Source organism: Argopecten irradians, chromosome 14 (genome assembly GCF_041381155.1).
Source record: "Argopecten irradians isolate NY chromosome 14, Ai_NY, whole genome shotgun sequence".
Lineage (NCBI taxonomy): Eukaryota > Metazoa > Mollusca > Bivalvia > Pectinida > Pectinidae > Argopecten > Argopecten irradians.
Window position 1 is genome coordinate 20,566,197 of NC_091147.1, and position 16,072 is coordinate 20,582,268.

Sequence of the window (16,072 nt, forward strand, 5' to 3'; positions counted from 1 at the left end):
ATTATACATTCAGATTTTGTTTGTGTCATAATAAAATCGTGGTAATTAAAAGAAAATAGAATCAGCATTAAACAATGTCTATTCTAACTTAACAGGACGGTTTTTTGTTTAACTAAAAATGTTTATATTATTCAACTGTCTTTTTATAAAGAAAATTATAACATATTAGGTCATTTTCCATCGGCTTCTTGTTAGAAGGGAGATAACTCTCGCTCGAAATATAGGAAAGTTACAATAGCTATTCTAATGTAGAAAATAAGATTAGCGTTATCATTTTTAGCGCTAAAAGTCTAACGGGAAGTGCGCTCAAATATCATTACCCCTAAAATTTGTATGTGGTCAATACTTATATATGGTGTTTGTATTCAAAGGAAAATCAGTATTAACACGATGTATTTGTTTCCTAAGATGGCGATAATTTGAACAAAACGATGAATTATTTGACAGTTTGTTGTTTAAGGGGAGACAACTTTCGTTTTAACGTACTTATTTTTGCGCAAACTTGATTATGGACAGGTTAGCGCAGTGGTGAATTACTGCATTCGTAACAATATTACTTATTATCGTGCCTGTATTCAAAGAAAAATCAGTGTTGACACGATGTCTTTTCTCTAGCGATAATTATTTAATCTAAAATGTTTACATTATTTTAAATACAATGTTCATCTATCAAAAATAGAAGTTATCTACTAAGGGACAACCGTATCAACCGCATCTACAACTAGCTATGACAATCAAGAGGCATCTATACAAGCCAAGACAGGCTCCCTTTTGATGCAGATTTCAGCCAAAGTTCAGCCAAAATATATAAAATATTTAATCATTTAAGGATTATCTTGAACGTGTTAACAATGAGAATACACATTTTTGTTATTTATCTCCATTATATAAACCATATTCAATTAATCCTTATCATTTGATCTTTTTACCTACAATCCCACTTTTATCGATGAATTCTTATTCGACATATAATGACGACATCATAATTCCCTAATGCAGCCAAGTAGCGTTAGAATGGTCAAAGGGAGATAACTCTCATTTTATCTATTTTATTACCTTTGTCACATTTGACGCTATTCACTAATTGCGGCGCGTTTTGATTATTCACATTAAGCAATTGTGGTTGCGCAGCGTCATAAAAATACTTACATTAAATATTTACAGGAATTAAGACCGATTACACGATGTCTTTCTTCACTCAAAAAGGCGGTAATTTGTTTAATTTACATTCTAAAATACAATTTCAATTTATGAAGAAAATAATAATTATTTGACAGGTTTGAAGCGACCTTGCTTTAGAGGGCACACAACTCTCGTTTAGAAATTAATCGAAAAGTTATTACTTTTTAAAAACGTGCTTACTTTTGCGCAAACTTGATTTTGGATATATTAGTGCAGTGGTGAATTGCCGCATTTGTAATAATGTCTAACCTAATGTAGAAATTAAGATCAGCGTAAAACTGTCTTAGCGTAAAATGTCTAGCGGAATTTGCGCTAAAATATCACTACCGCTGAAATATGTACGTTTTCAGTAAGTATCTATTTCGTGCTTGTATTCAAAGTGAAATCGGGATTGACACGATGTCTTTTCTTTTTCAAGAAGTCGATAAATTGTGCAATTTAATTGTTTTACCATTATCATAAAAATGCAATGTCCATTTAAAAAAAAATATGTCATTGAGATAGCATACACAACTTTATTCGAATAAACCGTTTATGATCAGAGTACAATCAGAGTTTCGTGTTATTCATGTATGTCTATAACATAAAAAACTATATTCAAATAAGCCTTATACTTTAGTAGTGATCTTTTAACCTGTAGTTCCTCTTTTGTTGTTGGCTATCAGAAACTATTTCGCTGGAGTATCAACCAATTACTTGCGACGTAATAAACAACAACATCACTTTTGACATTATGGACTAATACAAAACAAACTTCAATTATCCGAAAATAATTCTGTTTTGCAGCACACATTACACACTTGATATGGTTCCAACAGCTTTGGCAAATTATCAAAGATCACATAACATGAGTTAACGAAGACACCATTATTATACCAATTATAAACTATTACGTCTTGGTTAACCTTGTTATAGAATTCCGATTCATACCATAACGATGAATGGGATATATTAATACCACTACGAAATCTGAAAATTTCAAAGACCGATCCAGCGATTGAGACCTAGTTAAGGATGTCATATATTAGACCCTTAGATTTTGGGCTAGTTTAGAATGCCATACATAAGACCATGAGATTGGGAGCTAGTTTAGAATTCCATACACCAGACCCTGAGATTAAGGGCTTATTTAGGATGACATACAGCAGATCCCGAGAATGAGGGCTAGTTTAGAATGCCATACATAAGACCATGAGATTGTGAGCTAGTTTAGAATGCTATACACCACACCTTGAGATTGTGAGCTAGTTTAGGATGTACTACACCACGTCTTGAGATGGAGGGCTAGTTTAGAATGTCATACGTCCGACTATGAGATTGTGAGCTAGTTTAGAATGCCATACACCAGACCCTGAGATTTAGGGCTAGGTTAGAATATTACACATCATACCATGACATTGAGAATTAGTTTAGAATGTCATACACCAGACCCTGAGGTTGAGATTTAGTTTAGAATGCCATACACCAGACCCTGAGATTTAGGGCTAGGTTAGAATTTCACACATAATACCATGATATTGAGGGCTAGTTTAGAATGTCATACACCAGACCCTGAGGTTGAGATCTAGATTAGAATGTCAGACATCAGACCCTAAGATTGAGGGCTAGTTTAGAATTGGCATGCATCAGACCCTGAGATTGAGAGCTAGTTTAGAAAGTTATAACCAGACCCTGAGATCGACAGCTAGTTTTGAATGCCCTACACCAGACCCTGAGATTGGGAGCTAGTTTAGAATGCCATACATCACACCTTAGATTCAGGGCTAGATTGGAATGCCATACACCAGACCAAGAGATTGAGATCTAGTTTAGAATGTCATTCATCAGACCCTGAGATTGAGAACTAGATTAGAATACCATACACCACAACATGAGATTAAGGACTAGGTTAGAATACCATACACCACAACACGAGATTAAGGACTAGGTTAGAATGCCATACACCACAACACGAGATTAAGGACTAGGTTAGAATGCCATACACCACAACACGAGATTAAGGACTAGGTTAGAATACCATACACCACAACACGAGATTAAGGACTAGGTTAGAATGCCATACACCACAACACGAGATTAAGGACTAGATTAGAATGCCATACACCACACCATGAGATTAAGGACTAGGTTAGAATACCATACACCACAACACGAGATTAAGGACTAGGTTAGAATGCCATACACCACAACACGAGATTAAGGACTAGATTAGAATGCCATACACCACACCATGAGATTAAGGACTAGGTTAGAATACCATACACCACAACACGAGATTAAGGACTAGGTTAGAATGCCATACACCACAACACGAGATTAAGGACTAGGTTAGAATGCCATACACCACAACACGAGATTAAGGACAGGTTAGAATGCCATACACCACAACACGAGATTAAGAACTAGGTTAGAATGCCATACACCACAACATGAGATTAAGAACTAGGTTAGAATGCCATACACCACAACACGAGATTAAGAACTAGGTTAGAATGCCATACACCACAACACGAGATTAAGAACTAGGTTAGAATGCCATACACCACAACACGAGATAAAGAACTAGGTTAGAATGCCATACACCACAACACGAGATTAAGAACTAGGTTGGAATGTCATACACCACAACACGAGATTAAGAACTAGGTTGGAATGTCATACACCACACCATGAGATTAAGGACTAGGTTAGAATGCCATACACCACAACACGAGATTAAGGACTAGGTTAGAATGCCATACACCACAACACGAGATTAAGGACTAGGTTAGAATGCCATACACCACAACACGAGATTAAGGACTAGGTTAGAATGCCATACACCACAACACGAGATTAAGAACTAGGTTAGAATGCCATACACCACAACACGAGATTAAGAACTAGGTTAGAATACCATACACCACAACACGAGATTAAGAACTAGGTTAGAATGCCATACACCACAACACGAGATTAAGAACTAGGTTAAAATGCTAACACCACACCATGAGATTGAGGGCTAGCTACGAGTTAATATGACTAGAGGCAATGCCTTTATCACCCAGCCAGACGTTTAAGTAACCATTAATTATGCAATTCTAGAAAGTGTAATTTATGGAAATAACGATGTCGAATTTTCTGGATTTTTTTTATTCATATATCTTTGTTCTAAATTCCAATTGGAGAAGAAAGAAATTTTATTTCCGTAACAAATATTCCGTTTTTGGTCAGCTTATTAAATTCAAAGATGGTTCAAATCACTTTAGCGCTTGAACGTTCGTCGGATCATAAGAGCGTTTGAACCGCTCGATTGTAAAATGAACTTACTTCAAAGCATCGCATTAACGCAGATACATAGGGTACAAATGGCGGTCGCAAACTGAAGCTGTCGGTATGCAGTATTGAATTTTGAAGATTGGGTTTTTTTCTTTTATTTTCATGTATATGTTTCCTTAGACGTGCTTCGCAATTCTTGCCTTTCGGATTGCGCTCTTACTAAAGATAAAATAATTTTAGACAAAGCCTATCTGAGAGCGTAGCAGTTAATTCATTCTTCGTTTGTTGGTTTAATTAATTGTTGCTAAATAGAAATGTGCCAGGTAAATAAAGGATTTCAAACGGCGAATGAATAATCTCCCCTGACTCATCACATCGATGATGACATATGTGTTTGGTTCTTAATGCTTATTGTGTGTGCTGACTAACTTTACTGATGGAAACCATTTGTAGAATTATTAATTATTAGAATCATAGCTTTGCTGAATTACTGTCATTGAATTTATAACAAGAAAAACAATATTGAACACAGGATACTTCTACTTGAAAAACACTCTCTGCAAAAATACGTAACTCCGGCTACAATATATATATATATCAACGTCATTCTCAATCTCTCCCAGGGTGCATTGCGGTCCCTTCAATTTCAAAGAAATGAATTAAGGCACATAGTGAATATGGGAACCGCAACGAACTCTTGGAGAGATTGCGTCATTCTCCATTTCCAGGCGGAAATTTCGAAGCAATTGGCCACGTAAAACGGCTTTTAAGTTAATATTCAGGACAAAATGTAAATGTTAGATTCATTTAAGAATCAAAATGTAAGGTTTATCTATCACTGCTGTTTGAATTTGATTTTTTAAAAAGTATGTTGTTTGAAATCACGCGAGAATGTAACTTTGAATACTGTCTTGCGCAACACAGGATCTTGTTTTGACTTCCGGTTTCCGGTTTACGAGAACGTTTTCCAACTAATGATTTACATAGATTAAAGAGACACCTCCATCACAAGAGTTCGCTTCACGAATGGGCCTTTGGCCCGTTCGCTGTGCTCTCTACAAACCAAAGTTGATTTTAAAATTAAATTAATTTTTTTCTCTTTTTTTTTTTTTTTTTTAATCCAGATTCTTTTCAGATTTAGTTCTAATAATAGGTATATATTTTTACCATATTTATTAAATATAACAATATATATGCATTATATCACATATGCTTTTCATGAGCTTACTCCTTTTACGATGGTTTTCATTTTCTGGTGGTGAGGAAGTTTGTTATCCATAGATGAATGTTACCCTGAATGCCGTACTGGTGTAGTTTATTTAATAATTTGTCGTGGGGCACAGTGTCGAATGCTTTTGAGAAGTCTAGTATTGCCACATCTACTTGATTGCCTTAGTCGAAGTCTTCAGTAAGTCATTTAGTGTGGTAATTAGTTGGGTCTCACAAGAATATCCTGTTCTGAAGCCATGGTTTAGGTTCATTAAAATTTTGTTGTCTTCCAGGTGGTTTATGATATGTCTGCAGATGATATGTTCAAGGATTTTGCATGTAACTAATGTGAGTGACACTGGTCTACCATTTTCTTGGGTTTTTTTCGATATGCTGTAGATGTTGGCATTTCTCCAGTCTTCGGGTAGTTCTACTCTGTCTATTGATGTCTGCAGTATAATTTTCAGTATGGGTGGTAATTATCTGGACCTCTATCTGGAGGCTTTAGATGGATTCGCTTTCGATAGATAGTTTTTCGATAGTAGTTTTTTTCAGTCCGTTTTCATCAATGTTATTATGTGGTATATTTTATTTTGCTTTGAGTCTAGATTTTTGTGGTATACTGGTAGATTATTTAGTGAAGGCTGACTTAAATTGCTGTAGTAATATTTTAGCCTTTCCTTTGCTGTCACTTACTTAGTTAGTTCCTTTCTTTAGCGGTGCAATTCCCCCTGAGTCTTGGCGTTTAGATTTTACATATTTCCAGAAGGGTTTTGTATTTTTGTTGTCAAGTCCTTCTATGATGTTTGAGTTGACTTGACATAGTTAGACTCGGCTCTACGAAGGTGTCTTTTGCATTCCTTTTGGTAAGATCTATCGTTGGACCAGTTTTTGGTTTTTCGCGCCTGGTTGTAGAGTCTTTGTTTTTTCTTAGCATTTTCCGTACATTTTTCTTTATCCATGATCCACAGTCTTTGGGTTTAATTTCTTTGCTTTGTATGTTCTTGTTCATAGTGTGGAAGGTATGATGTTTAAATGTGTTCCAGAGTTTGTGTACATTTCCACCTATTTTTTGTTCTGCCTCAACTGTACTTCTTAGTTCTACAAGGTCTTTGTCTATACTGTCCCAGTCTGCTTTGTTGTAAATGTAGCATTTCCTGGTAGTTGTAGGCTGGTGTTTCACTTTTTTCTAGGTCTGTGATAATAATGTCGTGATTCGATATGCCAAAAACGTTTACCGATGACTTTACGGTGGTTGGGTTGGTCACAAATACCAGGTCCAGTAGGTTGTTTTCACGTGTTGGTAATTCATGTGTTTGGGTCAATTTATGGTCTTCCATTAAATTTACTAGTCCTTTTTGTATTTCTTTTTCTGGACCTTCGGATAGTAATTTTTCCCAGGATATGTTTGGATAGTTAAAGTATCCTGTTAGCACTATGTTTGCTTTGCTTTCCTTTTCTATAATTTGTAGGGATCTTTTAAGTTCTTCTATGTGGTTTTTTTCTCTATGTGGCATGTAGAAGGAGCCAATCATTAGGTTTTTTTGTGTTTGAGCCTGATTAACCATTCCAGTTCTCCCTCTGTTATGAACGTTGTTTGTTCTACTGATGTGATAGACTTCTCTACCAGTATAAAGACACCTCCTCCGAGTGTTCCTCTGTCGTTCCTATACACATGGTAGTTTGGAGGGAAAATTTCACTTGATGGTATTGCATCTTTTGATGGTTTTTTTTTGTTTTTTTTTTGTTCCACGCCTTTCAGCCAGGATTCTGTTACACACACCACGTCAGATTTTAAGTAGTGCATATCAGTGTATATCAGAATCATAAGAGAACAAAATTTATATTTGTAAACAACGACGTTTATTTGGCTAACAAATCTAATGTTAAAAATAATGGAAGCTAATTAATTTCGAGGGAAGATCCGCTGGGCAAACGATCTACTTTTTGTACGAATGTACATTTGACTGGTCTGCAGTGAGCAGATACAATGCCTACTCTATTCATTGTTGCCTGTTGCCAGACAACAGACAAACATTGATTAAACTGTTAAGGGGTCTTCAATTTTGGCCGATTGGTGATTGGTCGATCGCAATACACGCCAAATGTATACGTAGAAGATTATTAATTTAATAAGTATACAATTAAGTAATTCAAAGCTTAAAGGATACCTTAATCATGCCATTAGGATCAGAAATTCCAAGAGACAGTGGCTCGAAAGTAGACACAACGTATATTGCTGCTGGAGGTTATGATACTGGAGGTTCTGCCGATGGAGGTTCTGCCGATGGAGGTTCAAAAAACGGAAAAACCGGAGATCCGAATTGTAAGTTAAATTTACCTAATTCTTTAAATGATACTGTATACACATTGTTGGGAAAATGATTTTTAAATAAAAATTCAAATAATACTATCAATTTCCTTATTATTGATATTCATTCCTACAAAATTTATCGGTTCTAAATATGTTGATTTTTCATTTCAAGACACAAAGAGACACGGAATGCTTTCTATGAAACCGTGCGATAATTCACTATGTAAGCAGATTTACACTAATTGTTTTCCTCATTTTACAACAATTTATTTAAAAATAAGGTAAAGTGTCTACAGGCCTATGTTATATATATATATATATATATATTATATTACCAGCATGGTGAGGATTTACGAAGAAAAGATACACTAATAGAAATAAAACCTGAATTAGAAAACTAAATAAATATAAAAAACCCAGCTAAACAGGGTATCATAATTGCTTAACTAAATAAAACGTGTTTTATGATTACAATGTATTTAAAAGACAGGATATACCACATGATCATTGATATATAGAGACCGAAATGAAACATACAAGAGAAACATTAAATTTGTAGCTGTGCTATATATTTTAAGTTATATTTCATGCGAATTTCACTGTAACGATTTGACGCTTAAACATTTGATATTTGAACATGGACATGTAAATTGACGATTAGTGCCCAAAAAGCATATGTCGGCCTACAAGAGAACCGAATATATAAGAATCATATATTGCTGGTTTTGAATAAAGCTCCTTCAATCTCCACCATGTTGCCAATCTCAGATGTAATATTTCCCGAGGGCTTCACACCGTCGGGTAAATAAACCTTCATATCACACTGCCACCGGGACCATAAAATACGGTCGCCTTCGAAAGGGCGGGCCAGTAAGTCCGGGGTCGCGGGTTCGAGCCCGGCTGGCGGCACACTACTCTCGACCTGTTTCAAGTGGTGCCTTTAATCACTCCAAGCGAAAGCTATATACGAGATTGAGAGGCTTCCTTTGAGACAGAACCTAGGTTGGTCTGTGTTCGGGGGCTCACACGTTTGAAAGGGGGAGTAATGTAGCAGGTTTTAATTGTACCTAGTGATAGGTCGCCTTCTAGCTTCGCGCTAGAGGGAATTTCACTTTCACTCAGTCGGTAGAGCGGCGGACAAGTAAGTCCGGAGTCGCGGGTTCGAGCCCGGCTGGTGGCACACTACTCTCGACCTGTTACAGTGTTATAAATGTAAACAGCATATTGTATGAACCCTGCTTAAGGTTAATACCAATGGATTTGGTAAAAACTATTACATTACATACAGAAACTATTGACGCAGAAAAAAGTAATGATAAAAAAAACAATACATGATATCAACCACTGGACACAGAAATGGTAAATAAATAGCTTAATTGGATCACCCAAAATTTAATGCAGTTGCGCAGTAGTTCAAAGCCGAAATATATTAATAAATCATTTTTGTAATTAAACGACTCGATCCATGAATATGCGCGTATATGTAGCATGGAATGTGGACATATCCCATTTATTTCAAATATGCATTCCTAACGCATTGGTGCGGTTATTTTTAGATCAACTAATAATTATATACACGTAGGTCCCATTGCTAATTAACATAGCCTGATGCAAAAGTTGTATTTAATTATTCTTTTTTTAGTAGTTCTGAGAAAAGTTCAAAAAGACCTGAGTATATTTCCTAGAAACCCCAAAATAGAAATTTAGAATAAGTTTGATGATAATCATTTCTTGATTTGTTTAGCCTTTCCATACATATTCAACATAAAATTTAATATACTTGATAGAAACACCTGGGCAGTCTTCGCTAAATATTGTATTTATACTAGAAGAGAAACATTGAATAATTTCTTCGCAGTTATTTAATAAATCATTAAATATTGTGTTATTTTATACAATCGAAATAAGAACCATTTTTTTTCAGAATGATGACCTGAATCTGACAACACACAACAAGACAAAGATTAATGACTTCAGCCGAAAATCATCTTCTGTATTCATCAGTTATTAGTACAAGTGAGACACTGTGCCTATTTATTTTATACTGATTTTAAAAGAACTTTCAAAAGTATTCAAACTACTCCCAGTATGAATACGTCACACAGGAAGTCACAAGTTATCCACTAAGAAACAACCACAGCTACAACCAGTCAAGATAATCAAGGGGAATCACCACAAGCTACTACTAGTTTTCTTTGAAACGAAGTGCTGCCAAAGTTAAATATGAGTCACGTTACACAAATTCCACTTTCATAACATACTAAATACACTAAATCAGCAAAGAGGCTTATTAATGGACTTGTTGCTCCCTAACAATGACTACAGCTCCAACAGAGGAACTTATCAGTCACCCTGGTCCCAGTTTCATGAACTTTTCTTAACTTTAGGGAATTTCTTAACTTAAAATTATCCATAGGAACGCATTTAAAAAAACTTCAGCAAGGTTCCTTAACTAAACGGGTTCCCCTAAACTTCCGTAATGCTTTCCTATGGAGAATTTTAAGTTCAGAAATTCCATAAAGTTAAGAAACGTTCATGAACTAGGCCCTGGTTATCGCTACAGACATGGACACGTGTAGTAATAGAGGAGCTGATTTTAATCAGTGGGGTCAGCGAACACCAACAGATATGTGGAAAACTACGACAAGACATAGCTATCATGAAAAAAAAAATCTTCCAGTCCTTTCAAACAAATGTATTGATATTTTTTTAAGTTATTATCTTTGTCTTGTGAATGTGTTGTTTTAATGTAAATAAAAAAAATTATATTGACCAATGGAATATTATTTTATCCATATTCTGCATTTGTGTGTGTGTGTGTGTGTGTGTGTGTGTGAGTGTGTGTGTGTGTGTGGGTGTGTGTGTGTGTGTGTGTGTGTTTTTTTTTGTTTTTTTTTAATTTTTATTCATTTTTCTTTCAAATTTTTGCTTGTCTTACACAGAAAAGGTTTAAAGGGATATAACTAAAATCATTATTTTGATAAATAGCAATACTGATTCGGTAAAAGGAAGGGTTCTGTATCTGTTTTTATCACTGCTTTCAATTTCTTTATTTATATAGTTAGTATTTATTTCTTAGAATTCTATTTTAAATAGCTTTTGTTCGGTGAAGCTAACTATATGTCCATTCACGTTGTGAAGAGTATCGGATGTGTGATTATTATTTTTATCTGTTTGTTTTTTAAACCAAATTGCTCACATCATTGCAAAAATGATAAAAAATTAAAATATGATTTCATTAAAAAGCCAAAATAATCAGATATTGATAGGTCGAGGGACAGGTAATTTGTTCACTTGATCTGTTTAATTTCAACTAAATGATAAGATTTTAAGTTCTGAATTAGTATGAGATAGATTAGTGTGTGTTCACATTCTACATTCAGATTTTTTTATTGTGTCATAAAAATCATGGTTATTAAAAGAAAATAGAATCCGTTTTAAACAATGTCTATTCATACACTACATCAATTAGATATTATTCTTACCGAAAAAACTTCACTTTGGGGAGATGATAGCTATTCAATTAAAAAAAAAAAACAAAAAACAAAAAAAAAAAAATGAAGAAATGTTTCTAGCTGTCAATACTTATATCAAATTAAGTAATTTTGTTGAAGTGTAATTTCATCAGTGTTGTTATACTGGCTGTTTATTAATAAAACTTTATACCAAATTTTAATAGAACTATGAATCCATTTTCTTACAATGTAATCACCACATGTATCTTCATGGTATGTATTTATCTTGTATTCACCACATGTTAATTTAAACACGTATTTTTCTAAATTTATTATTTTTTGCGTTAAACTTTCTTTATACACATCTTGTAAAAGGTGTTTCCAGTGCCGAACTTTCTTTTGCCTTGATATTTCAGCGAAAGGATTTTATATAACTTTATAGTTTTTTTTTTTATAGTTTTCCGATTACGAAATGTGTTTATGTACTGCATTATATGTATCATTATATAAATAAAACACTGTTTAAATTAATGTCTATCTTACTTCAGAAGATGGTTTTTAATTTAACTGAAAATGTTTATATTATATAAAGAAAATTATAACATATAAGGTCATTTTGTAGCGGCTTTGTGTTAGAAGGGAGACAACTCTCGTTCGATATATTGAATTACCGCATTCATAATAATAGCTATTCTAATGTAGAAAATAAGATAAGCGTTATAATTTTTAGCGCAAAAAGTTAACCGAGAAGTGTGCTCGAATATCACTACCCCTAAAATTTGTATGTTTTCAGTACTTATATACCGTGCTTGTATTCAAAGGAAAATCAGTATTGACATGTTGTTTTCGTTTCCTAAGATGGCGATTATTTGTTTAATCTAATATGTTTACATCATTTTAAAAAAAACATTGTTCATTAAAGAAAATTATAAAATGTTTTACTTTGAAGGAATAACTGGAGTATATGTTATTAAGATATCATACACACTCTCAATAAACACTAAGTCAAAGGTTATTATTTATCTATTTAATGTGTATTCAAAGGAATTATGCCGACAATTTAATCTTACATATTCAGTAGGGAGACACAATGTCTTTCTTCACTCAAGAAGACAATAACTTGTTTAATTTATATTCTTAAATACAATTTTCATTTATGCAGAAAATGATAAATTATTTGACAGTTTTGAAGCGACCTTGCGTTAGAGGGGGGACAACTCTCGTTTATACATTAATCGAAAAGTTATTACTTTAAAGGCCCAATACCTTTCTGAAACGGCGTTTTTAATTTTTAAAATCGGAATGTTAAACGAGATCGATAATTTGGTAGAGTAGCAAAAGTTTTTAACTAACTGTTAATACTACACTAATCATCATCTTCTGAACAATTTAATTAAAATAAATAAAATGTAATTTTCATAACGCGGGTCTGTAGCAAATTTTGTCAAAAAAAATACATTTCTATTCTTAGTAGATTTTTTACACAGCGATTTTAAGAAATCGCCGATTTGGCGGCCATTTTGAAATTGTGTCTTTTTTGGCTTTGAGTAGAGCCACCGTTTTCACATTTTTTACTAAAATTGTTTTTACTTAAGTCATCACCGCGTCAGCTTTTACAGCTGTTTTGCTGTAAATCTTCACTGGGTTCGTGTTAATAAAAATATTGAACATTAATGTGTGAAATAATACCCTTTTGTCACTTTATTTTTTTTTATTTAATGGTAATTTGAGCACTTTTATGTTTTAGTCAAAAATATTAAAAAATAACAAATATTTAAATGGAGCAAAAACGTAAGCACACGGACCCCCCATTTTTCTTTCTTCCCTATTGATATAAAAACTATTGACAAAAGTTTAATACCAGAACCTTTTCTATAAAGGGTTAAATTTGACAAAAATGGCTTAAAATGGTGCATTTTTGAGCAAAACATTAAGGGGTAGGGGTAGCATATGTTGTTATTTTGAGAAAAAAATTGACTCTTATTAATCATAACTGGTATATTTTAATGAAGACTACTTAAAAAATAAATTCTACAAACATCCATACATATCAAACACCTCATTAGGGAATTATGGCTTTAAATTCTAGTGTATGTGGTCAAAACGGCTAAATTCCAATAAAATCCACTATTTTGTCATTTTGGTATCTCTGAGTGACAATAGCTCAAAAACGAGCACACGGACATATGTTTTTTCTTCCATTTTCTTTCATGGTACAATGTATGAACTCCTTTTTCCAAAAATCTATATGAGAAAAAAGTTTAATACAAGAAAATTTGGACTTCTCAGAGGAGTACATCCTTAATATAGTGCTTGTATTCAAAGAGAAATCAGTGTTGACACGATGTCTTTTCTCTAGCGATAATTTGTTAATCAAAAATGTTTCCATTATTTTAAATACAATGTTCATCTATCAAAAATATATGAAACATTTAATCATTTAGGATTACCTTGATCGGGGTTATAATGAGAGTACACATTTTTGTGATTTATCTCCATGATATAAGACACATATTCAAATCAATCCTTTTAATTTCTTTTTACCTGCAATCCCACTTTTATGGATGGACTCTTTTCCCTAAGAAATTATTGACATTATAATGACGACATCATAATTCGCAAAGCTAATGAAAATAATCCAGCAAAGTAGCGTTAGAATGGTCTAAGGGAGATAACTCTAATTTAACACTTTGTCCCAAGTTTATCATTTATTTATTTTATCACCTTTGTCATCTTAACACCATTGTTAGCTGATCGCTAATTGCGGCGCCTTTTGATTATTTACATTTAAATTTTTTTGGTTGCGCAGCGTCATAAAAATGCTTGTTTTAAAGGAATCAAGGCCGATAATTTAATCTTACATAATCAGTATATATAGTGACACAACGTCTTTCTTCACGAATACTTTGTTTAATTTACATTCTAAAAAATCCATTTATGAAGAAAATGATAAATTATTTGAGAGTTTTGAAGCGACCTTGCGTTAGAGGGGAGACAACTCTCGTTTATACATTATCGAAAAGTTATTACCGTAAACGTACTTATTTTTGCGCAAACTTAATTTTGGACAGGTTAGCGAATTGATGAGTTACCTCATTCGTAATAGTAGCTATCATAGTAATCATTTTTAGCGCCAAACGTCTACCAGGAAGCGCGTTAACATATTATTAGGCTAAAATTTGTACGTTTTCAGTATTTATCTATTTCGTGCTTCTTTCAAAGTGAAATCGGGATTGACACGATGTCCATGTAAAGATGGCGACAATTTCTAATGGCGAAAGAGTTATCTCCCCTGACCTGGTGATTGAAATATTATCGTTGTCATTCTTGTTCTTATTGCTTATTGTGTGCATTGTCTTAGTGTACTGCTAGAAACCATTTTTTAAATATTAGAATCATAGCCTTGCTGAATTACTACCTTTATGTTTATAACAAGAAAAACTATATTTAGCATAGAATACTTTTACTTCTCAACATCATTCTCCGTTGCCAGGCGGAAAATCCGAAGCAAATGGCCAAACGGCTTTTAAGTAAAGATTCAGGGCAAAATTTAAATGTTAGATTCAGTTGAGAATTATATTGGACCTTTCACTGATGTAATTTTAAAGTATATTGTTTGTAATCACGCGAGATTGTGCCTTCTGCCTTGCGCAACGCTGGATCTTGTTGTGATTTCCGTTTCCTGTTTACGAGAAGATTGACATAGATTAAGGTAACTTCATACTTTTGGGAAAACCCATATCATTTTTTTTCTAACATGTATTATTTCTTGCATTTTTCATGTAGATTTCAAATCTGTAAAGACCAATTGGTGTTCTTGAGACTCGAACAACTGATTGAGATATTTGAGCTTGAAATATACTATCCGTGCAAATTTGGTGGCCAAACGTAATATTAGAGTGAATGTATATACGTACTACCAATCCTGTTGATATTTTGTCATAAATATCTATCGAATAACAGTACAATTAATTTTTATTTGTTTTCACAGTAAATCTGACTTTCTGATTGGCAGATATTTTTTCTTCAAATACTACGAAGAACCAAATCCGAGAATGGCGCGAAAACTCGACGTTATCATGACGTCACAATAGAGACGTCGATGTTGCGTATTGATTTAGAAAAAAATAATCCATTGGAAAGTCAATGGAATCGTACGTTTAAACGGATTTTATGTTATCAAGTAGTCTGAAAAATTAATTATAAGCGTTGATGTCACTAATTTTTAACTTCATCGGGTTATGAAATAAATTTTGTTTGCAAACCTTTGTGAGAATCCGCTGTGCGGATTCACACAGTTTGTTATGTTTTGATATATTTTCATTAAATTATACAGTATGCTTTTAAGCTTATAAAAACGAATTAAAAGATATTTTCCAGAACAATGAAAAGAAATCGTGTCAGTAAAACTACGTCGACCCACCCGAATCCCTCATTGCGACAGAGAACAAATCGCATTCATTTTGATATCACTACATTTCGTTCTCTTTCCGGTATATTGTCATGCTTTTTGTTAAGAAATAAATTCATCTGAGAGTATAAAAACCTTTGTGGACAAAATAAGAATCTAGTACTGCTGTTCACACCTTGTCATCTCTCAAATCATCTACCGATACCCTGTCATCTCTCTCATCATATAACATTACCCTGTCAT

General features: G+C 33.6%; 1 protein-coding gene and 1 long non-coding RNA gene across 2 annotated transcripts in view; one reads left to right on the plus strand and one right to left on the minus strand.

Annotated features, from left to right (window-relative positions):
* The window catches only part of LOC138308295 (uncharacterized), a 78,611-nt gene that overhangs the window by 39,825 nt on the left and 22,714 nt on the right, over positions 1 to 16,072 (minus strand). The gene's annotated exons all lie outside the window — the stretch shown is intronic.
* LOC138307595 (uncharacterized) lies at positions 7,022 to 12,428 on the plus strand. Its single transcript, XR_011206013.1, has 2 exons — positions 7,022 to 7,975; positions 9,888 to 12,428. It is a non-coding gene; the product is annotated as an uncharacterized lncRNA (long non-coding RNA).